At 44.4% G+C, this 24,078-nt stretch overlaps 1 long non-coding RNA gene across 4 annotated transcripts in view; it reads left to right on the forward strand.

Moving 5' to 3' along the window:
- Window positions 1-6,004: 6,004 nt before the first annotated feature.
- Window positions 6,005-24,078, forward strand: part of LOC137544484 (uncharacterized) — a 190,026-nt gene continuing 171,952 nt past the window's right edge. For all 4 annotated transcript variants that reach the window (XR_011025873.1, XR_011025874.1, XR_011025872.1 and 1 more), the window contains exons 1-2: window positions 6,005-6,138; window positions 8,761-8,809. This is a non-coding gene — a long non-coding RNA (uncharacterized lncRNA). The remainder of the gene's footprint in view (window positions 6,139-8,760; window positions 8,810-24,078) is intronic.

The following is a 24,078-nucleotide window of genomic DNA, read 5'->3' on the forward strand; positions in this document are numbered from 1 at the left end:
TTCCACTCAGTATAAGCAGATTCTGGAGACCAATGTCCATGAATCAGTGACAAAGCTGAAGCTGTGCCGGGGCTGGATCTTTCACCAAGACAACGACCCTAAACACTGCTCAAAATCCACTAAGGCATTCATGCAGAGGAACAAGTACAACATTCTGGAATAGCCATTAGGGGCGTAACTAGACATCACTGGGCCCCCCTTCAAAACTTTGGATGGGCCCCCCCGCGAAACTTTGGATGGGCCCCCTCCACCCCATCGCTTTCTGCACAGAAAAACTGAGGACCAATGTGTTTTCCCCATGCAGATAAAAACACTTAGACTTAAAGGAAACATCAGGCAATCTATGCTACCCCCAGATCTACTTACCCAGGTCTTCCTCCAGCCCCTTTCAGCCGATAAGTCCCTCGTTGCGGCTCTGCTCTCAATACATACATACACACACAGCCATATTATTTTACTACATGAGAGCACATGCTATATGGAGGAACAACAATGACATGCTGAACATAAGATTTAGTATTTACTGTAACTTTGGCAAAACATTCAGAATGTCACTGATTGAAACTGTTATTACAGGATCTTGAACTCCATGTGAGACAACAAGCTCTCAATTAGGCAACAACAGTCAGACATCAATCTCCACTCTACTGTGTTGTAAAAGTAATCAGACACCATAAGGTCATTAGCCTGTGTGTGATAAGAATCTAGGAATCCTTTTGGAGTGATTGCTGAAAAGGGAAAGTCTACAACTTATTTTCAAAATTTGACTCCTTTGCTTGTAAGGTTGTACATGAAGTCATCAGAACTTTGCAGCAGTGAGAGACACATGTTTTTTTACAAACCCTAGGGAGCAGGGACAGTGTACAAATTCCAAAGTGTGTATGAGTCCTTATCTGTGTTGTGGACATATGCAGTCAATATAACAATAGTGCGAGAGCAGAATACGTTTTTTCTCTCCATGCCCTTAGCTGTCAGTCTCTCAAACTTCCCCCCCCCCCCATGGACCCCCTGTGGCTTCTGGGGCCCCCTGCAGAGGCATCCCTTGCAGGGTCTATTGTTACGCCCCTGATAGCCATCTCAGTCCCCAGACCGGAATATAATTGAAAATCTGTGGTGTGAGTTAAAGTGGGCTGCCCGTGCTCGGAAATCAGCAAACCTGAATTAACTAGAAATGTTTTGTAAAGAGGAATGGTCCAAAATACCTTCAACCAGAATCCAGACTCTAATTGCAGCCTACAGGAAGCGTTTAGAGGCTGTAATTTCTGCAAAAGGAGGATCTACTAAATATTGATTTCATTTCTTTTTTGTGGTGCCCAAATGTATGTACCTGTATAGTTTTTATTTACACAATTATTGTACACTTTCTGCAATCCAATACACTTAATTTCACTTCTCAAATATGTGTGTGTCTCCTATATGATATACTTAACTGACATTTTTTATCATAACAACCAACGATTTATACGGGAAAATCATGACGATTAACAAGGTTGCCCAAACTTTCACATCCCATGGTATATATATATATATATATATATATATATATATATATATATATATATATATATATATATTTATTTGTTGAGACGAGAGTTCTCTGACCAGAATGTTAACTTATTGACACACTTCACTAGCTGTTGTAATTCTTGGTTTTGATTTGGTTCGATACAGTGAGTATCCTGGCACAAGACCCCCCCGCCCCTCTCTCCCCATCGGCTACATAGTGCTCTCTGCAGATGGATATACCACATGTAATAAAGATCTGCTATTTAGCCCACATTCTAGAAATGCTTCAATTCCTTTGATTACTTCTATGGAGGTGCAAAACTTCAACACACAGATATAAACGAGCAGCAGTTATATACTTAGATTACATGTAATCTACTCTTTCCATAAATATGTCTTTCTGCACATTTATAAGATAAATGAATATTATAGTAATTACCGGCAAGTGCTAAATTGTTTTTAATTTTTTTCACAGCACTTTGTATCCTGAGTGCTAATAGCTTTAATACTTATGCTTGATACGTTTAAAGGAAATATTGCTGAATATTTTTATGATTGCTACATTAACAATTTTATTGTTGAAAAAGCCATAAACGCACATAGCAGATACAGAGTTTCAAGACAGTGAAGATGCTAAAGACACATTACTTGTTCCAACACAAATTGAATTGGTAGCAGGAAATGATAGAGACACTGGATGTTTGCAGAACTCCAGCTGACCTTCAATCCAATCTGTTCTTGGAGCTGAAGCAGTAAATGAGGCCACAGGATCCCCTTTCTGCCATATAAAACAATAATACCATCAGCATTTAAATGAAAGCAGAGTTACCGTCTGGAAGTTCATTTTTAACCTAAAGCAAACAGCTGCTTAATAAAGATTGCATATGTGATATGTGTGTGTGTATATATTATATGTATATATGGTTAAAGCGGACCTGAACTTAGAACTTCCTCTCTGCTCTAAAAGATAAGCAACAGCATAATAACCTTTAAATAAAAAACATTTCTTTGTTACAGCTGATACAAATCCTGCGCGTGCATCTCCACTTGAATGACGCGAACTCTGCTCCGTCATCAGTCTCCCAACTGCCATTTATTAACACTGTACAGCGCTGTGATCTAAGGCAGCTATGTACTGGGGACAGCCGTGTCACTTGGCTGTCCCCTCCAGAGGCACAAAGGCGATCCGCAGTCATAGCCTGATGCATATGACAGACAATCGTGCTGATTGGCTGGTGGGGGGGGGGGTAGTAGAAAATAAAAGCACAGATTTATTCAAAAATAAAATAATTAAATATTTATAATAAATAAACATCCTGGGAGTGATCACAGTTCTCCAACAGAAAGCTCTGTTGGTGGGGAGGAAAGGAGGAGGGATGACTTGTGTGCTGAGTTTTGAGGCCCTGCAGCAAGCCCTTAAACCTGCAGTGGCTTCAATTGTAAAAAATACCCTGGTCACTAAGGGGAGTTAGGACTGTGGTCCTCAAGAGGTTAAAGAAGGGTTGTCAGGAAAGTATCAGCCATTTTCAATTAATCAGTTAAGGAGACATTTTATTTATTGTTCTTTAGGCACACCGTATCTTCTGATTATTATTATTTTACATAATCACCTTACTACAATCACCATAATCACCTTAGTGTAATCATTTATAATATATTTTTACAAGGTTTTCAAGCCATTTGTTGTAGTAATGTCGCACTCCTCATCTATGGGTTGGAGGAATTGAGGGGGCCTTCATTTTACAAATGGTGCAAGGAGGGAAGAGGTTAACCTGAGGGATGTTATCTAATATTGCACAGAACAAATGCTTAGCAGATGAAAGCAAACAGCTGGTACGTAGGCTCTAGAGCAGTTCTCTGCTAATTGAGTGAACTATTTTATAAATCGACGGGATCCGTTGCAGTAAGCGGACCCTTCTTCTGTGCAGTCAGTGATAATCACAGGCAGGTGGATGCGTTCCCCCTTATAGCCTATGGGGGAGCGCATCTGCCATGGGCTCCATCTTGACCATGGTGGACCATCGGAGCAGACACTACACTAACACTACACAACTTGGAGTATGCCAATGCAGTGTTTGAACATGTTACATTGCACCAGCTGAAGATGGAGGACTAGAGATGGCCCGAACCTTTCGGTTCGTGAACCGGGTTTGTGAACTTCCACAAAAAGTTTGGTTCGCGCGAACTTCCGCGAACCGCAATAGACTTCAATGGGGAGCCAAACTTTGAAAACTAGAAACACTTATGCTGGCCAGAAAAGTGATGGAAAAGATGTTTTAAGGGGTCTAACACCTGGAGGGGGGCATGGCGGTGTGGGATAGATGGCAAAAGTCCCGGGGAAAAATTTGGATTTGACGCAAAGCAGCGTTTTAAGGGCAGAAATCACATTGAATGCTAAATTGGAGGCCTAAAGTGCTTTAAAAAATCTTGCATGTGTATACATCAATCAGGTAGAGTAATTAGAGTACTGCTTCACACTGACACACCAAACTCACTGTGTAACACACCGCAAACAGCTGTTTGTGTTGTGACGGCCGTGCTGGACTGGTACGCACCATGGCGAGAGTGCAGGCCGTGGCGGTTTTCAAGCCCATATGGTCGCCGGGCTGAGGTAGCTGAATGACAGAACAGGGACTGTCCAGCGGATCAAATTTGGTCTATCCACAATGAAGCAATGACCTTATTATCGTGGGTGTGCCCCCCCCCCCCCGAGACACTCATATAGCCGGCGGTCATTGCTTCATTGTGATATGCAAGCCCTTTCACCGCGGCAAGGTAATGATCACGAAGGGGAATTGGCACATGTACATGCCTTTTGTTTTGTTGTTGCAGGCTTGCAGCTGCAGTGCAGGCAGAAACACAACAGGTAGGTATATGCAGTGATGAGGTGGGTGCACTGATCACAACAGGAGGTGTATGCAGTGATGAGGTGGGTGCACTCAACACAACAGGTAGGTAAATGCAGTGATGAGGTGGGTGCACTCAACACAACAGGTAGGTATATGCAATGATGAGGTGGGTGCACTGAACACAACAGGTAGGTATATGCAGTGATGAGGTGGGTGCACTCAACACAACAGGTAGGTATATGCAGTGATGAGGTGGGTGCACTCAACACAACAGGTAGGTATATGCAGTGATGAGGTGGGTGCACTCAACACAACAGGTAGGTATATGCAATGATGAGGTGGGTGCACTCAACACAACAGGTAGGTATATGCAGTGATGAGGCGGGTGCACTCAACACAACAGGTAGGTATATGCAGTGATGAGGTGGGTGCACTCAACACAACAGGTAGGTATATGCAGTGATGAGGTGGGTGCACTCAACACAAATGCATGCCAGAGTATGCAACCACATGCATGTAAGAAATCCACAGCTGTTTGGCTTTCTGGCTGGCTGCAGTTCAACTGTGAATTCATGACAACATCCTGAGCTACTCTGAACTGCAGAGTGACCACAGATGGCAACGAGACTCATTGTGAATGCAATCAAAACTAAGCAACCAAATGCAGGCAGAGAAATCAAAACTGCTCGGTTGCAGCTCCATTGCAACCAACAGGAAGGAATATTATAGCCACCAAGTGAATGCACGACCGATTTGTAGTCCGAAATTGGTCGCATTAATCGATCGGACATGATGCAAGATGTAGGGCCGAGTGACAAATGTGACAAGACTCCTGACGCTGCCTCCCCTAATGTGTAATGTGAACCCCCGTGTCCCGTGCTATATACATTACCTTTCTGTGACCACTGCTTGTTCTCCACTTTCTCCGGGCACACTCCTTGCTCCATGCAGGCATCCCATGTGGTTGGAGCAGCAAAGGGGCACATTTGTGATCTCACACGTCACACATGTGCCCACATACCTAGGCAGTCACATGGGTTGAGTGTATGGACGTACAGGGAGCCCGGAGCAACTGGAAGACAAGCAGCAGATAGGTATGTATATAGCACGGGGCACGGGGGGACGGCTAAAATTAGGGGTGAGTGGCGAGGCAGCGCACAAGGCTGATTCCGGATCAGTTTCAGCATGAAATTGATCGGGAATTGGCCTGCAGTGTATGGGCAGCTGACAGATCTCTCTCTAATCAGATTCAATTAGAGAGAGATTTGTCTCTTGGTCGAATCTGCCCATCACCACTAGATGTATGGCTACCTTTAGAATTTGGAATAAATCCGGTTAATGATAATTTCGTAGTTTGCTCTCATACCCAGTGTGATAGTGTTGCATAGAGATGATAAGTGGAGTAGGCACACAATTTTCAACACAAGAGAATGAAAAAATAGTTAACAGAGAGCAAGAGAAGTTTGCTATGGCTAGTTTATTATCCTATATAATAAAACCCCTGTGTCTCTGCGTCCCATGTCCCTGTGTGTGTGTGTGTGTGTGTGTGTGTGTGTGTGTGTGTGTGTCCCTGCTTCCAGACTTGACAGTTTGCTGTCTGACAACCTCCTTGCATTGGGAAATAACCGCTTTTTCCAACTGCCAAGCAAGCAACATCTCCCTGTGTGCATATACTTTGGACAGTGGTGGGGGACGGGTGAGCGGGAAGCTTCGGTATGCGCTTTGCCGGGTTTTAGCTGCCATGGTCTAGCGCCCGTTTTTTAATGGGTGGGCCTTTTTACTAGTAAGTATATAAAGAGGGTAATAGTTTATACCATACTTGCTAGAGTTACATGCCAGTATGTCTAAAATTATGAATTTACCTTCTGGTTGGGATGTATAAATTGGTTGCTTTCCTTTAACCACTTGCCGACCGCACACTCATACCGTGAGGCGGCAAAGTGGTAGCTGGAGGACCAGCGATGCACATCTGCGTCACCAGGTGCCTCCCTAATTAATCAGGAAAGGCCGCTCGCGTGAGCGGGCGTTTCCTGTTAGATCACGGAGCGGGTCTCCGTGAATAGCCTGCGAGCCGCTGATCGCGGCTCGCAAACTAAATGTAAACGCAGGAGACTTTTGTCTCCTTTGTTTACATTGACAGATCGGCGATCCCCGGCCAATCAGCGGCCGGGGATCGCCGCCATATGACCGAGGACAGCCTGTCACAGGCTGCACAGGACGGATAGCGTCCTGTGCAGCCCCGATCACCAGGGGTGAAAGGAAGGAGAGGGAGGGGGGGGGGGAATTTAAGGGGCTTTGAGGTGCCCCCCCCCGCAACACCCAGGCAGGCAGGAGCGATCAGACCCCCCCTGCACATCATCCCCATAGGGGGGGAAAAAGGGGGGTGATCTGATCGCTCTGCCTGCAATCTGATCTGTGCTGGGGGCTGCAGAGCCCACCCAGCACAGATCATAAAAAAACATGCTGGTCCTTAAGGGGGGGGGGGGGTAAAGGCCAGGGCCGGCCTTAGGTTTCACAGCGCCCTGAGCGAAACCTGATTATTGTGCCCCCCCCCCTTCATCCTCTTCCCACGTGCATATACACACACGCACACACGTTTACACACACACAGGCCTATATGCAATTCCCCTTTTCTCCTGAGATGTCTCCTAGAACAGTGGTTCCCAACCTTTTTGACGTTGTGACGCATCATGCCAAATGCTCAGATCTCTGTGACACGTCACGTATGTATAATAGAAAAAATACTATTAATAACCATGAATGGATGGAAAGAGTGCATTATCCTGAATACACTTAAAAATGAAGGCTAGAACCTTTCAGGAATATTAATAAAAACAATCAGTGGGACAGTTAGCCGCCTCCCCCCATTTAGAATGATAGCACAGCACTGACAATTTGCACCACGTGTTATAGCCGCAGTGCGCCCCCACCCTGAAAAGCCCTCAGACTCAGTATAGGTAGGTAGCCAGGTATAGGTGCCCCCAGTATAGTATCTCATGTGTAGGTGCCCTCAATATAGGTTGCCAAGCATAGGTGCCCCCAGTATAGGAAGTTAGTTGAAGGTCTCCATCCCTCCATAGGTAGCCAGGCGTAGGTGCCTCCAGTATAGGTAGCAAGGTGTTGGAGCCCTCAGTAAAGGTAGCCAGCTATAGGTGCCCCCAGTATAGGCAACCAGCTGTAGGCGCCCCCTTGGAAGCTGGCGCCCTGAGCGACCGCTCCGGTCGCTCATATCAAAGGCCGTCTATGGTAAAGGCTGGGTCTTCAAGTGGTTAAAAGGTTCCACCTGCTGGATCGCAAGTACTAGTTCTTAAAGGATACCCGAAGTGACATGTGACATGATGAGATAGACATGGGTATGTACAGTGCCTAGCACACAAATAACTATGCTGTGTTCCTTTTTTTCTTTCTCTGCCTGAAAAAGTTAAATTTATCAGGTATGTAAGTGGCTGACTCAGTCCTGACTCAGACAGGAAGTGACTACAGTGTGACCCTCACTGATAAGAAATTCCACTTTTTATCTCTTTCTTGCTCTCAGAAGCCATTTTCTGCTAGGAAAGTGTTTTATAGTTTGAATTCATTATCAGTGAGAGTCATACCGTAGTCACTTCCTGTCTGAGTCAGGACTGAGTCAGCCACTTACATACCTGATATTTAGCTCTTTCAGACAGAGAAAGAAAAAAAAGGAACACAGCATAATTATTTGTGTGCTAGGCACTGTACATTCCCATGTCTATCTCATCATGTCACATGTCAGTTTGGGTATCCTTTAAAGAAGGATGCTACAGAGGTGTCCAAAATGATTAAACAGTCTGGCACTTGCCAGTAGATATCTGCTAACAGGTAATAGATTTTGTAAAGTAAAAAGGGGACAATTAACTGCACTAGCTATGAGATTCTCCCACCCTGCCAGATGGGGAGAGAGGTTCTTTTTCAGCTGAAGCCATGATTGTCTGCTGCTGGATAGCCAATCATGTCTTAAGTTCAGACTAACTGAGAGGGAGCAAGGGCAGTGAGCAGGCAGCTGGAAAGGGCTGAGAAGGAAATGAGAAGCTGTGAATTCAGGCAACACATATGCTTCTATTTTTGCTTTTATTTATTTTCTTTATTATTATTATTATTATTATTATTATTATTATTATTATTATTATTATTATGTATTTTATTAATTTATTTTATGTTTTATGCAGCAATATTCTATAAAATATGTACAAAAGCTTGCTTGAACTTGAATCAGAGGTCATGCACATAATCTGGCAAGCAATGAGCGGTGGATTAGGGAGCGAATTACCAAGACATTGATATACTTAAAAGCAAAGCAAAAGGCAGTCTTATTTTGTTTTTTCTTATAATGTTTCTTTTTATTCTTGAGGTGAATATTTAATCTTCTTTCGTTTTAACACTTTAGAGAGACCCCCTAGTGTGCCAAAGCCACATCGAAGAATCAACAGATGAAGGTCAGACCACATGTTCACATTGTAGTAATTAACGTTTTTTTCCCGATCTCATTCACAGGGACAGAAAAATGGCTGCTGCAATTGGTATAATCCAGAACTATTAGCCATTTCCATAGTGATGAAAAATAGAAAGCTACATTTATTATTCTATATCTGTGACCTCAACCTTTCATAAAAGAACATTATGCAACACTTGCATAGGCTGACACATGAAATTTAAAGAAGAATGTAAATAATATATGCTGTACCCATATAATGTGTGAAGCTTTCTAAACATATTGTTGTAGATTTGCTGAACTTTCGTGCAGAAGATGCGTGAAAAAAAAAATCTGTAGGGCTGCACTTTCTGTCTTACAACAGCAATGGGCACAGCTGTGGTGCTATTCCTTCTGTTGATGCACAGCAGAACTACAAACTGATATCAGCCAATAAGATTTAATGTTTTGACACTGAATCCCTTAACTATATTATTCATCTATTCCTTGATTGCTCTCTGGTGTGTCCCTGGCTGCGTCATCCTGTCCCTGTGTTCGTGTGTCCGTGCACTTGCGCTGTGCGCATGTGCAGCACAGACAGCTGTTGGGACAGGAGGATGGGGCCAGGGAGCCGGGTGGATGGGTGCACCCGCATGCGCACTTACTGGCAGCGGTGGTGGCATGAAGAGACCTAAAACCCATTTTTAAACGGGCTTAGGTCAACTAGTTCATTATATGAGACTTCATGCTGCCCATGGCACCATTAAGGCACCCCCTCTCCTCATGTATATACTGCAAGATCACGGATGTCTCTAAAATCCATGAAGACCTAGGGTACTTATGGATATCATAAAGGTGGAAAATGTGTATTGTGCATAGGGCGCAGAGGTGAATGGTGGTCATGGTCGCAACATATTGTGGGCAGGGTCAAATAACAGGCATAATGTAAAAGTATGTGCACATAAGTTGATGTTGTTGCTGTTTTGATCTTTTATAAAGCACCGCCATATTGTGCAGTGCTGTACAATAAACAGTGGAGACAATACCCCATTAAGCAATGATACAATAAGCACATTACATTACTAAATTGGTGGAATAAAGTGCTTTTAACATCCGGTGTGTGTAGATGTCGATCAGGTAGTGTATGTGTTATGCCTGCTTCACACTGACAGACGAAACCCCATGTTTAACACACCGCAGCCCGCAAACAACCGCAAAGACCTTTAGTGATTACTTCAGGTGAGCATATCTTTGTTTTTAGTAGTTGACACCTCCGGGACCTAAATGTTAGTCCTCTCAATGGCAATTTTTGTGTAGTGGTGTGTAGTGGTTGCCGTGCTTGTGCGCACAATTGTGGTAGTGCAGGTGATTGCGGTTTTCCAGCCCCTGTGGTCAGGCTGAGGTAGTTGAATGACAGTTAAGTGTCCAAAAAAACCCCCACTGATTTTGCACTGAGGCCTTATACAGGGGGCAGACGGGCAAAAGTGGATACTAGATGCCAGTAGTGGTGTGAAGGTGGGTTATGGTCGGTGCACTACTGAGACCAGCAGACCTGTCTCCAACAGCTAACTTGTGCACTGGCCACAGAATAGCAATACAATAGCAAGAAAAACAATGTATTAGCCCTTAGAAGGGCTTAGATGTTCAGGACAATATGGTAGCTGCAAGTATCTGCACTGAGAGGACACAGAACACAGGCCAACCTAACTCTCTCCCTGTAACACTGTCCCTCATCTGCCTAGCACAGAAGTCAAACACAGACTGCAAAATGGCTTCTGTGCTGGCTTTATGATAGGTGGGGGGGGGGGGGCAGTCCAGGAGGGGGTGCTAGGTGATTGGCTGCCATGTGTCTGCTGACTGTGAGGTAAGGGGTCACATTTTAGCTCAATGACGCTGTATAGGGGTGAATCAAATCCACCAAGTATTCACCTGAGGAGGCGAATGCGAATACGTGATTTTCATGGCAAATTATTTGCCTGGTGAACACTTTGGCCCATCTCTCCTTGCCAGCACCTTAAACTTGGAGAAAATCTGTAATGAAAAATAGAGTTCCCCTGGGGGGTACTCACCTCGGGTGGGGGAAGCGTCCGGATCCTATCGAGGCTTCCCCCGTCCTCCTGTGTCCCACGGCGGTGGCGATAAAGCTCCCTGATCAGTGGGGATGTAATTATTTCCTTTCCCAGCTCCAGCGCAGGTGCAGTATCGGCTCTCCGCTCGGAGATAGGCGGAAATAGCCGATCTCTGTTGGTCCGCTCTACTGTGCAGGCGCAAGTCTCCTGCGCCTGCGTAGTAGAGCGGACCCGACAGAGATTGGCTATTTCCACCTATTTCCGAGCAGAGAGCCACAACAGCGCCCCCGCTGGAGCCAGAAAAGGTAAATATTGCACAGCCCGATAAATTGTTGGCTGTGCATTCCGGGGGCTGCAGCGAGACCACCGTGGGACACAGAAGGACGGGGGATGCCTCAATAGGGTCCAGAGGCTTCCCCCTACCGAGGTGAGTACCCCCCAGGGGAACTTTTTTAATTACAGAGACTCTTTAAGAAGAACATTGATAGTGTAAATCCTTTTTTATTGCAATATTAAAAGGCAAAGCACTCACATGACATCACCAGTAAAAAAAAGCTTTGTACAAATCAATGTATCCTTTCAAGGCACATCCAGCCTAATGTGTAAAAACAGTCAGTTTGAGTCTGCCTCCTAGGCTTTGCCTCATGTGTTTTGCTCATCCAATGAGCTGACCAAGCCCCTGATGAGCTCATTGGATGGACTAAACACATGCTTTAAAGGGATGGTTGTTTTATTTGTTTGATGACATGATACAGGGGAGGGATTACACAAAACTGTTTTAACATATGTCTTGTGATGTGGAATAAAAATAACTTGTGTGCAGTCCTAGTTACTTTGTTCGCGTCGATCAAAAAAGGGCACCTGGAAAATAGGGCGCGGGGTGTAGCCGAAATTGTACGTTTGACTGCAAAACCATATTTTCGTTGAATATGTTATAAACGATAATTTAGTGCTAAATAGGTTAAATAAACGGAAATGAAATGGCAAAATACCGTCTATAACAGTAAACGAAATCTGAAATAAAACGTCAAATAGCGTTTATAGAAAAAACGATATTTACACTTGTATTAAGCATAGTATTAGAATGGTAGGTTTTACAGGTATTTTAGTACAATTACACCTAACTTTAGGGTCACAGATATATCTCCTTATCCCTATCCCTCTCACCTAGACCCCCCCTTTGTGTAAATACACATAATGTAATAAATTGTATATATGACATATATTGTACTATAACTATACCTAACCTTACTCTCACACAGAGCCCTCCCTGTACCTATCCCTAACCCCTAGACCCCCCCTGGTGGTGCCTAAACCTAAGACCCCCCTGCTGGTGCCTAAACCTAAGACCCCCCTGTTGGTGCCTAAAACTAACCACCCCCCTGGTGGTGCCTAAACCTAACCACCCCCCTGGTGGTGTATATTGCACTGTAAGTATACCTAACCCTCCCTGTACCTATCCCTAACCCCTAGACCCCCCTGGTGGTGCCTAAACCTAAGACCCCCCTGGTGGTGCCTAAACCTAAGACCCCCCTGCTGGTGCCTAAACCTAAGACCCCCCTGGTGGTGCCTAAACCTAAGACCCCCCTGGTGGTGCCTAAACCTAAGACCCCCCTGGTGGTGCCTAAACCTAAGACCCCCTGGTGGTGCCTAAACCTAAGACCCCCCTGGTCATGCCTAAACCTTACGACCCACCTGGTGTTGCCTAAACCTAAGACCCCCCTGTTGGTGCCTAAACCTAAGACCCCCCTGGTGGTGCCTAAAACTAACCACCCCTCTGGTGGTGTATATTGCACTGTAACTATACCTAACCCTCCCTGTACCTATCCCTAACCCCTAGACCCCCCTGGTGGTGCCTAAACCTAAGACCCCCCTGGTGGTGCCTAAACCTAAGACACCCCTGTTGGTGCCTAAACCTAAGACCCCCCTGGTGGTACCTAAAACTAACCACCCCCCTGGTGGTGTATATTGCACTGTAACTATACCTAACCCTCCCTGTACCTATCCCTAACCCCTAGACCCCCTAGTAATGCCTAAACCTAACCATCCCCACTGCACAAACACGCTAAACACATATAAACAATAATATATTTAATCCTTAAAATACTTCACTCCAAATAACATGAATAAAATAATGTATATATTTGTCATAGAATAAGTAGCCTTAAAATCACGTATACATTAATAATATTAGAAGTAGAAAAAGGTATATATAATATATATTTACACATACAATGCAATAGATAACCTGACAATCACTTATGCATTAGAAATCTTAAAATAACAGTAATATTGAAAGCGATATTTTAGTAACTATAATCAACGCATTATAAGTGTAAAAACAAAGTTAATACCAAAAGCGATGTATTTCTAATACAATCAGGTTGTGAAACGTTATTTAAGCATTATGCATATGAAAATGAATTTTAACTGATAAAAGAAGTGTAAACGAAATTTTTGTTGTAATAGGTTTGTAAGCGTAATTTTAAAACGAAAAACTAGTTAAACCTCATATAAGCGAAATTTACAAACGAAAAAATAAGTATAATACAAAGTCAAAACGAACTTGTAAACGATATTTGTTATAAACTTTATCCAGTAAACGGAGCCTTTTGTTAACACGATCCCTGTAAAACGCTATTTCTCGGGCGCCCTTTTTTCCTGTCGGGCGCCGAATAGCCGATATTTTGCATTGCAGTCTATGGCGGCACCCTTTTTGTCCACTATCCCTGTGCGCCCTTTTTTACTAGCCCGAGTTTGTTCACCCTCTATTCTCAATAAAACCTAGGCTTGCTGTGCAATTGTGAGTATGGCACTTATCCATGAAGGGGAGAGTGGCCATGAACTAGAATAGGGTTGGTGCAGTGGTGGGGACAACAACAACAAGGCATCCAGAGACTTTCCTGTACATTGGTAAATATGTAGTTATGTTCCACTGGGAAATTACAGGATTGCTTTAAAGCGACTCCGAACACTTCTCATAGGCATGCCTTTAAGACTTCGACCAGTACTGCAAAGTACTTAACGATGCATACCTTTCTGTAGCTTGTGCTCTCCTCTTTCATTTGATGCCTGAATCACCGTTTTATACCAAATAGTTTTTGTTCGATTTCAATTTAAAAATCGCGGCTGCCATCTTGGCTATGTTATAACTTCTGGGTGACCCCTGTCTTCTCGGTTAAAGAAGTGCATCAATGAATGAAGCAATACGAGGAAGTGACATGCATGGCCATTGCAAGAGGCTCCTCCAGATGGGTCATAGCACAACTTTGTTGGAAGTCGTCTGGCTTAAGTCGTGCCCATGAGAGGTGCTCGGCGTCCCTTTAAGAAGCATTGTGGCTTGTGAATATAAATTTAGCAAGTTCTAGACTGAGTTTTTCTTTTTTTATAGTGAAGTCTTTCTGGGTCACCTAGCGCCTGCCACCAAGTCCAATGTCAAAAGCAACAGAGGATGCAGTGAGACACTAATGGACCCTAAGCTTGGTGTTCAGCTTGTATCTCTTTGGAAATTATATATATACTAGTGACTTTAGCCTGTTTAATAACGGGTTTTAGGTCTTCACCGCCGCCACCTGCCAGCGCACCTTCACACACCCGCGCACACGCCCGCTCACCACGTGCACACTCGCCTGCCCGGCCCCCCGGCTGTCCTTCTCCTGTCCCAACAATGGCTGTCCCTGTGGCGCATGCGCAGTAGCGCAAATGCAGGGCCACACAGACATGGACATGGGCCGCAGAGGCATTTAGGTTTTATTAGGTAGAGTATTTTTTTTCAGACATTCCCAGTATCCTTCTACCCATTGTCAAGTTTCCTGTTGTGGTCACATCCATTAACATCATAGTTTTATGGACCTTAAACTCCTTAATAACCATTGCAACTGTGTCACAGGAGCAGTAATCTGCTTACAGACAGTCTTATAACCTTTGCCTATAGCATGCTTACTTATCATTTACGTTTTCTAATCTCCTCAGGCAACTCTCTCTTTAGCTTTTTGTGGTCTATAACCAGTATGGAACACACAAAGCTACCAAACAGCACAGGGACCACTCTTCTACATGTATTATTTGGAAATATCTAGTATTAAAAACAAACAATCAAAAACACTTTAGTTTTCCAGCGAATACACATCACAAAACTACAATATGTCACATTTGTTTGAGTGCCCCACAGCCCCAGGTTGCAGATATAGCTGGGACAGTTGCTCTTCTTCATTGCATCTCTATTTAGGAGCGGGCTAGTAAAAAAGGGCGCACAGGGATAGTGGACAAAAAGGGCGCCGCCATAGACTGCAATGCAAAATATCGGCTATTCAGCGCCCGACAGGAAAAAAGGGCGCCCGAGAAATAGCGTTTTACAGGGATCGTGTTAACAAAAGGCTCCGTTTACTGGATAAAGTTTATAACAAATATCGTTTACAAGTTCGTTTTGACTTTGTATTATACTTATTTTTTTGTTTGTAAATTTCGCTTATATGAGTTTTAACTAGTTTTTCGTTTTAAAATTACGCTTACAAACCTATTACAACAAAAAATTCGTTTACACTTCTTTTATCATTTAAAATTCGTTTTCATATGTATAATGCTTAAATAACGTTTCACAACCTGATTGTATTATAAATACATCGCTTTTGGTATTAACTTTGTTTTTACACTTATAATGCGCTGATTATAGTTACTAAAATATCGCTTTCAATATTACTGTTATTTTAAGATTTCTAATGCATAAGTGATTGTCAGGTTATCTATTGTATTGTATGTGTATATATATTATATATACCTTTTTCTACTTCTAATATTATTAATGTATACGTGATTTTAAGGCTACTTATTCTATGACAAATATATACATTATTTTATTCATGTTATTTGGAGTGAAGTATTTTAAGGATTAAATATATTATTGTTTATATGTGTTTAGCGTGTTTGTGCAGTGGGGATGGTTAGGTTTAGGCATTACTAGGGGGTCTAGGGGTTAGGGATAGGTACAGGGAGGCTTAGGTATAGTTACAGTGCAATATACATCACCAGGGGGGTGGTTAGTTTTAGGCACCACCAGCCAGGGGGGTCTTAGGTTTAGGCACAAACAGGGGTGTCTTAGGTTTAGGCACCACCAGGGGGGTCTTAGGTTTAGGCACCACCAGGGGGGTCTAGGGGTTAGGGATAGGTACAGGGAGGGTTAGGTATAGTTACAGTGCAATATACACCACCAGGGGGGTGGTTAGTTTTAGGCACCACCAGGGGGGTCTTAGGTTTAGGCACCAACAGGGGGGTCTTAGGTTTAGGCACGACCAGGGGGGTCTTAGGTTTAGGCACCACCAGGGGGGTCTTAGGTTTAGGCACCCCCAGGGGGGTCTTAGGTTTAGGCACCACCAGGGGGGTCTTAGGTTTAGGCACCAGCAGGGGGGTCTTAGGTTTAGGCACCACCAGGGGGGTCTTAGGTTTAGGCACCATCAGGGGGGTCTTAGGTTTAGGCACCACCAGGGGGGTCTAGGGGTTAGGGATAGGTACAGGGAGGGTTAGGTATACTTACAGTGCAATATACACCACCAGGGGGGTGGTTAGGTTTAGGCACCACCAGGGGGGTGGTTAGTTTTAGGCACCAACAGGGGGGTCTTAGGTTTAGGCACCAGCAGGGGGGTCTTAGGTTTAGGCACCACCAGGGGGGTCTAGGGGTTAGGGATAGGTACAGGGAGGGCTCTGTGTGAGAGTAAGGTTAGGTATAGTTATAGTACAATATATGTCATATATACAATTTATTACATTATGTGTATTTACACAAAGGGGGGGGGGTCTAGGGGTAACAGTAAAAAAAGGGCGCAGGAGGCTAGTGGACAAATCGGGCGCCGCCATTCACTCCTATAATAATTATCGTTTAATGGGCGCCGAACAGGAAAAAAGGGCGCCCGAGAATAATAACGTTTTCCAACGGCGCCCGAAGATTTTTCATGTTTTATAACTGCTTGTGATGATTTACGTTTCTTATTTCAATAAAACATTATTTTAAATGTTATCCCTTACTGTTTGTAAAACATTATTATTCACAAAACAAAGCGATCAGTACGTAATGTAAATTGTAATATATTTTATCCCTTACTGTTTTTAAAACATTATTCTACACACAATACAGTGAGCACTAAGGAGGGTCTTAGGTTTAGGCACCAACAGGGTGGTCTTAGGTTTAGGCACCAACAGGGGGGTCTTAGGTTTAGGCACCAACAGGGGGGTCTTAGGTTTAGGCACCAACAGGGGGGTCTTAGGTTTAGGCACCAACAGGGGGTCTTAGGTTTAGGCACCAACAGGGAGGTCTTAGGTTTAGGCACCAACAGGGGGTCTTAGGTTTAGGCACCAACAGGGGGGTCTTAGGTTTAGGCACCAACAGGGGGGTCTTAGGTTTAGGCACTAACAGGGGGGTCTTAGGTTTAGGCACCAACAGGGGGGTCTTAGGTGTCGGCACCAACAGGGGGGTCTTAGGTTTAGGCACTAACAGGGGGGTCTAGGGGTTAGGGGTAGGTACAGGGAGGGTTACTTAGGCACCAACAGGGGGGGGTCTTAGGTTTAGGCATCAACAGGGGGGTCTAGGGGTTAGGGGTAGGTACAGGGAGGGTTACTTAGTAATTTTTTTTTTAAACGTTATTATACATTTCACTATTTAAACGGAAGATTAACGTTTTTACAATTGCCGATTTAATGCACATTATTTAATGATTTATAACTTTATAAAACATTAATTTTAAACGAAATACAGTACAACACATTTTTAAACGTTATCCATGCTTATCGTTTAAAACCCCGCGCCCTTTTTTCCCAGCGCCCCTTTTTAACGTACGCGGGTCTAGGTGAGAGGGATAGGGATAAGGAGATATATCTGTGACCCTAAAGTTAGGTATAATTGTACTAAAATACCTGTAAAACCTACCATTCTAATACTATGCTTAATACAAGTGTAAATATCACTATTTCTATATACGCTATTTGACGTTTTATTTCAGATTTCGTTTACTGTTATAGACGGTATTTTGCCATTTCATTTCCGTTTATTTCACCTATTTAGCACTAAATTATTGTTTATAACATATTAAATGAAAATATGGTTTTGCAGTCAAACGTACATTTTCGGCTACACCCCACGCCCTTTTTTCCAGGCTCTCTTTTTTGATAGACGCATTCAGGAGACATAGAGCACATCCTTAAAGACATAGAGAACCTACTGAGCTGTAAGGGTACCAATAAATCTCTTCATGCCTGTATTTTTATTTCAGAACAAGCATTTTTGTGGGTCCTCCACAAGGGGAATAATAAAGCAGATCTCCACACCAAGTCAGCACTTTTTTAGGCAGTGCTGTGCTTACAAAGGCTATCAAAGCATCTAGCTGGCTGCCTCATTGCCAGCTAAGCTAAACCTTGAACATTTTCATTAGTTTGGCTGTACTGCCCTTAAAATGAACAACAGCAAATGCAATCAAATTCAATCAACACTTGTTAGCCTCGGCTTGTGCTAATGGAGACAGGGGCCATGCTAATGTGAGGGCTGGCATCCATAAACTATTTTTATGTTTACCAGGACAAAAGTTGTCTCATAATGTCCAGCATAATCTTTGAAGCTATATAACTGAAAATAAAAATATTAGACTCTTTTCTTTGCTACTTATGGTATATTTCTTATCCGTATAGCACATATAATTCATATCATACGTTTCTTTTTGCTTCAGGTTTGCTTTAACTACTTACCGACCGCCCACTGCACAGGGGCGGCCGGAAAGTGGATCCTGCAAGGACCGCCGCATGTACAATTGGCGGCGGTCCTCGTACGGGCATGGGCGGAGCGATCGCGTAATTCATGACGCGATCAGCCACCGGCGACTGGCTCCGCCCCCCTCACGCTGTAACCTGCCGGCCGTTCGGAAGCGCCGGCAGGTTACTAGCACCCGGATTGCCGCATACAATGTGGATCCATCTGAAAATGGCGCCTGAGAATAATGGCGCATGGTGTTGCCGCTAATCCGTTTGCCGCTTATCGCTATTTAACGTTAAAGCCTTATTGTTATTTAGCGTTAACACACAGAACCCTCTCTGTACCTATCCCTAACCCCTAAACCCCCCCTGGTGGTGCCTAACCCTAACCACCCCCTGGTGCTGCCTAACCCTAAGACCCCCCTGGTGGTGCCTAACCCTAAGACCCCCCTGGTGGTGCCTAACCCTAAGACCCCCTGGTGGTGCCTAACCCTAAGACCCCTCTAGTGGTGCCTAACCCTAAGACCCCCCTGGTGGTGTCTAACCCTAACCACCCCCCTGGTGGTGCCTAACCCTAAGACCCCCCTTGGTGGTGCCTAACCCTAACCTTGACAGTGTAACATTAAATCCATTCACCATTTTGCAGTTAAATAATGTCTGCAGTTTGGCAAATGAACGGCACTATTGATAAATAACGTTAGTGTGTGCCACTATTGATAAATAACGTTAGTGTGTGCCACTATTGATAAATAACGTTACTGTGTGCCGTTTTTCTTCTTTTTTTCCCTGTGCGCCATTATTATGCAGTACTAACGATAAATAGCGATAAGCGTATCTTTTTAATGCGGCGCCATTTTTATGCATAGGCGCTGTGCGCCATTATTCACTGATCCGTACAAAGTGTATAATACACTTTGTAATGTATACAAAGTGTATTATACAGGCTGCCTCCTGCCCTGGTGGTCCCAGTGTCCGAGGGACCACCAGGGCAGGCTGCAGCCACCCTAGTCTGCACCCAAGCACACTGATTTCCCCCCCCCCCTGCCCCCTGATCGCCCACAGCACCCCTCAGACCCCCCCTGCCCACCCCCCAGAACACTGTTTGCACCCAATCACCCCCCCCCTAATCACCCATCAATCACTCCCTGTCACTATCTGTAAACGCTATTTTTTTATGCCCTAAACTGCCCCCTGCTCCCTCCTGATCACCCCCACCCCTCAGATTCTCCCCAGACCCCCCCCCCCCTGTGTACTGTATGCATCTATCCCCCCTGATCACCTGTCAATCACCTGTCAATCACCTGTCAATCACCCGTCAATCACCCATCAATCACTCCCTGTCACTGCCACCCATCAATCAGCCCCTAGCCTGCCCCTTGCGGGCAATCTGATCACCCACCTACACCAAAAGATCGCCCGCAGATCCGATGTCAGATCACCTTCCAAGTGCATTGTTTACATCTGTTCTCTACCCTAAACACCCACTAATTACCCATCAATCACCCCCTATCACCACCTGTCACTGTTACCCATCAGATCAGACCCTAATCTGCCCCTTGCGGGCACCCAATCACCCGCCTACACGCTCAGATTGCCCTCAGACCCCCCCTTTATCAATTCGCCAGTGCATTATTTACATCTGTTCTTCCCTGTAATGACCCACTGATCACCTGTCAATCACCTGCCAATCACCCCCTGTCACTGCCACCCATCAATCAGCCCCTAGCCTGCCCCTTGCGGGCAAACTGATCACCCATCCACACCAATAGATCGCCCGCAGATCCGACGTCAGAATACCTCCCAAGTGCATTGTTTACATCTGTTCTCTACCCTAAACACCCACTAATTACTCATCAATCACCCATCAATCACCCCCTATCACCACCTGTCACTGTTACCCATCAGATCAGACCCTAATCTGCCCCTTGCGGGCACCCAATCACCCGCCTACATGCTCAGATTGCCCTCAGACCCCCCCCTTATCAATTCGCCAGTGCATTATTTACATCTGTTATTCCCTGTAATGACCCACTGATCACCTGTCAATCACCTGTCAATCACCCCCTGTCACTGCCACCCATCAAATACCCCCTGTCACTGCCACCCATCAATCTGCCCCTAACCTGCCCCTTATGGGCAATCTGATCACCCACCCACACCAATAGATCGCCCGCAGAGCCGACGTCAGATCACCTCCCAAGTGCATTGTTTACATCTGTTCCCTACCTTAAACACCCACTAATTACCCATCAATCACCCATAATTCACCCCCTATCACCACCTGTCACTGTTACCCATCAGATCAGACCCTAATCTGCCCCTTGCGGGCACCCAATCACCCGCCTATACGCTCAGATTGCCCTCAGACCCCCCCTTATCAATTCACCAGTGCATTATTTACATCTGTTCTTCCCTGTAATGACCCACTGATCACCTGTCAATCACCTGTCAATCACCCCCTGTCACTGCCACCCATCAATCACCCCCTGTCACTGCCACCCATCAATCAGCCCCTAGCCTGCCCCTTGCGGGCAATCTGATCACCCACCCACACCAATAGATTGCCTGCAGATCCGACGTCAGATCACCTCCCAAGTGCATTGTTTACATCTGTTCTCTACTCTAAACACCCACTAATTACCCATCAATCACCCCCTGTCACTGCTACCCATCAGATTAGACCCCTATCTGCCCCTAGGGCACTCAATCACCCGCCCACACCCTCAGAATGCCCTCAGACCCCAGCCCTGATCATCTCGCCAGTGCATTGCTTGCATCTATTCCCCCCTCTAATCACACCTTGAGACACCCATCAATCCCCTCCTGTCACCCCCTAGCACACCTACCCATCAGATCAGGCCCTAATTTGCCCCGTGTGGGCTCCTGATCACTCGGCCAAACCCTCAGATCCCCCTCAGACCCCCTTCCGATCACCTCCCCAGTGCATTGATTGCAGCTGTTTTCCCCTCTAACCACCCCCTGAGACACCCATCAATCACCTCCTGTCGCCCCCCCCCCCCCCCCCGTCGCACTCCTATCCATCAGATCAGGCCCAATACAACCTGTCATCTAAAAGGCCACCCTGCTTATGACCGGTTCCACAAAATTCGCCCCCTCATAGACCACCTGTCATCAAAATTTGCAGATGCTTATACCCCTGAACAATCATTTTGAGACATTTGGTTTCCAGACTACTCACGGTTTTTGGCCCGTAAAATGCCAGGGCCGTATAGGAACCCCACAAGTGACCCCATTTTAGAAAAAAGACACCCCAAGGTATTCTGTTAGGTGTATGATGAGTTCATAGAAGATTTTATTTTTTGTCAAAAGTTAGCGGAAATTGATTTTTATTGTTTTTTTTTTCACAAAGTGTCGTTTTTCACTAACTTGTGACAAAAAATAAAATCTTCTATGAACTCGCCATACACCTAACGGAATACCTTGGGGTGTCTTCTTTCTAAAATGGGGTCACTTGTGGGGTTCCTATACTGCCCTGGCATTTTAGGGGCCCTAAACCGTAAGGAGTAGTCTAGAAAACAAATGCCTCAAAATGACCTGTGAATAGGACGTTGGGCCCCTTAGCGTACCTAGGCTGCAAAAAAGTGTGGTATCGCCGTACTCAGGAGAAGTAGTATAATGTGTTTTGGGGTGTATTTTTACACATACCCATGCTGGGTGGGAGAAATCTCTCTGGAAATGGACAATTGTATGTAAAAAAAATTAAACAATTGTCCTTTACAGAGATATTTTTCCCACCCAGCATGGGTATGTGTAAAAATACACCACAAAACACATTATACTACTTCTCCTGAGTACGGCGGTACCACATGTGTGGCACTTTTTTACACCCTAAGTACGCTAAGGGGCCCAAAGTCCAATGAGTACCTTTAGGATTTCACAGGTCATTTTGCGACATTTGGTTTCAAGACTACTCCTCACGGTTTAGGGCCCCTAAAATGCCAGGGCAGTATAGGAACCCCACAAATGACCCCATTCTAGAAAGAAGACACCCAAAGGTATTCCGTTGGGAGTATGGTGAGTTCATAGAAGATTTTTTTTTTTTGTCACAAGTTAGCGGAAAATGACACTTTGTGAAAAAAAACAATTAAAATCAATTTCCGCTAACTTGTGACAAAAAATAAAATCTTCTATGAACTCACCATACTCCTAACGGAATACCTTGGGGTGTCTTCTTTCTAAAATGGGGTCATTAGTGGGGTTCCTATACTGCCCTGGCATTTTAGGAGCCCTAAACCGTGAGGAGTAGTCTTGAAACAAAAATGACCTGTGAAATCCTAAAGGTACTCATTGGACTTTGGGCCCCTTAGCGCAGTTAGGGTGCAAAAAAGTGCCACACATGTGGTATCGCTGTACTCAGGAGAAGTAGTATAATGTGTTTTAGGGTGTATTTTTACACATACCCATGCTGAGTGGGAGAAATATCTCTGTAAATAGACAATTGTGTGTAAAAAAAATCAAACAATTGTCATTTACAGAGATATTTCTCCCACCCAGCATGGGTATATGTAAAAATACACCCCAAAACACATTATACTACTTCTCCTGAGTACGGCAATACCAAATGTGTGGCACTTTTTTGCAGCCTAACTGCGCTAAGGGGCCCAAAGTCCAATGAGCACCTTTAGGCTTTACAGGGGTGCTTACAAATTAGCACCCCCCAAAATGCCAGGACAGTAAACACACCCCACAAATGACCCCATTTTGGAAAGTAGACACTTCAAGGTATTCAGAGAGGTGCATGGTGAGTCCGTGGCAGATTTCATCTTTTTTTGTCACAAGTTAGCAGAAATGGAAACTTTTTTTTTTTTCTTGTCACAAACTGTCATTTTTCGGTAACTTGTGGCAAAAAATATTATCTTCTATGAATTCACTATGCCTCTCAGTGAATACTTTGGGATGTCTTCTTTCCAAAATGGGGTCATTTGGGGGGTATTTATACTATCCTGGAATTCTAGCCCCCCATGAAACATGACAGGTGGTCAGAAAAGTCATAGATGCTACAAAATGGGAAAATTCACTTTTTGCACCATAGTTTGTAAACGCTATAACTTTTACCCAAACGAATAAATATAGGCTGAATGTTTTTTTTTTTTATCAAAAACATGTTTGTCCACATTTTTCGTGCTGCATGTATACAGAAATTTTACTTTATTTGAAAAATGTCAGCACAGAAAGTTAAAAAAATCATTTTTTTGACAAAATTCATGTCTTTTTTGATGAATATAATAAAAAGTAAAAATCGCAGCAGCAATCAAATAGCACCAAAAGAAAGCTTTATTAGTGACAAGAAAAGGAGCCAAAATTCATTTAGGTGGTAGGTTGTATGAGCGAGCAATAAACCGTGAAAGCTGCAGTGGTCTGAATGGAAAAAAAGGCTCTGGTCCTTAAGGGGGGTAAAGCCCGCGGTCCTCAAGTGGTTAAAGGACCTCTGTCACAAAAATCTTAAAATGTAAAATATATGTAAACATATACA

Source organism: Hyperolius riggenbachi, chromosome 2, assembly GCF_040937935.1.
Source record: "Hyperolius riggenbachi isolate aHypRig1 chromosome 2, aHypRig1.pri, whole genome shotgun sequence".
Classification (NCBI taxonomy): Eukaryota; Metazoa; Chordata; class Amphibia; order Anura; family Hyperoliidae; genus Hyperolius; species Hyperolius riggenbachi.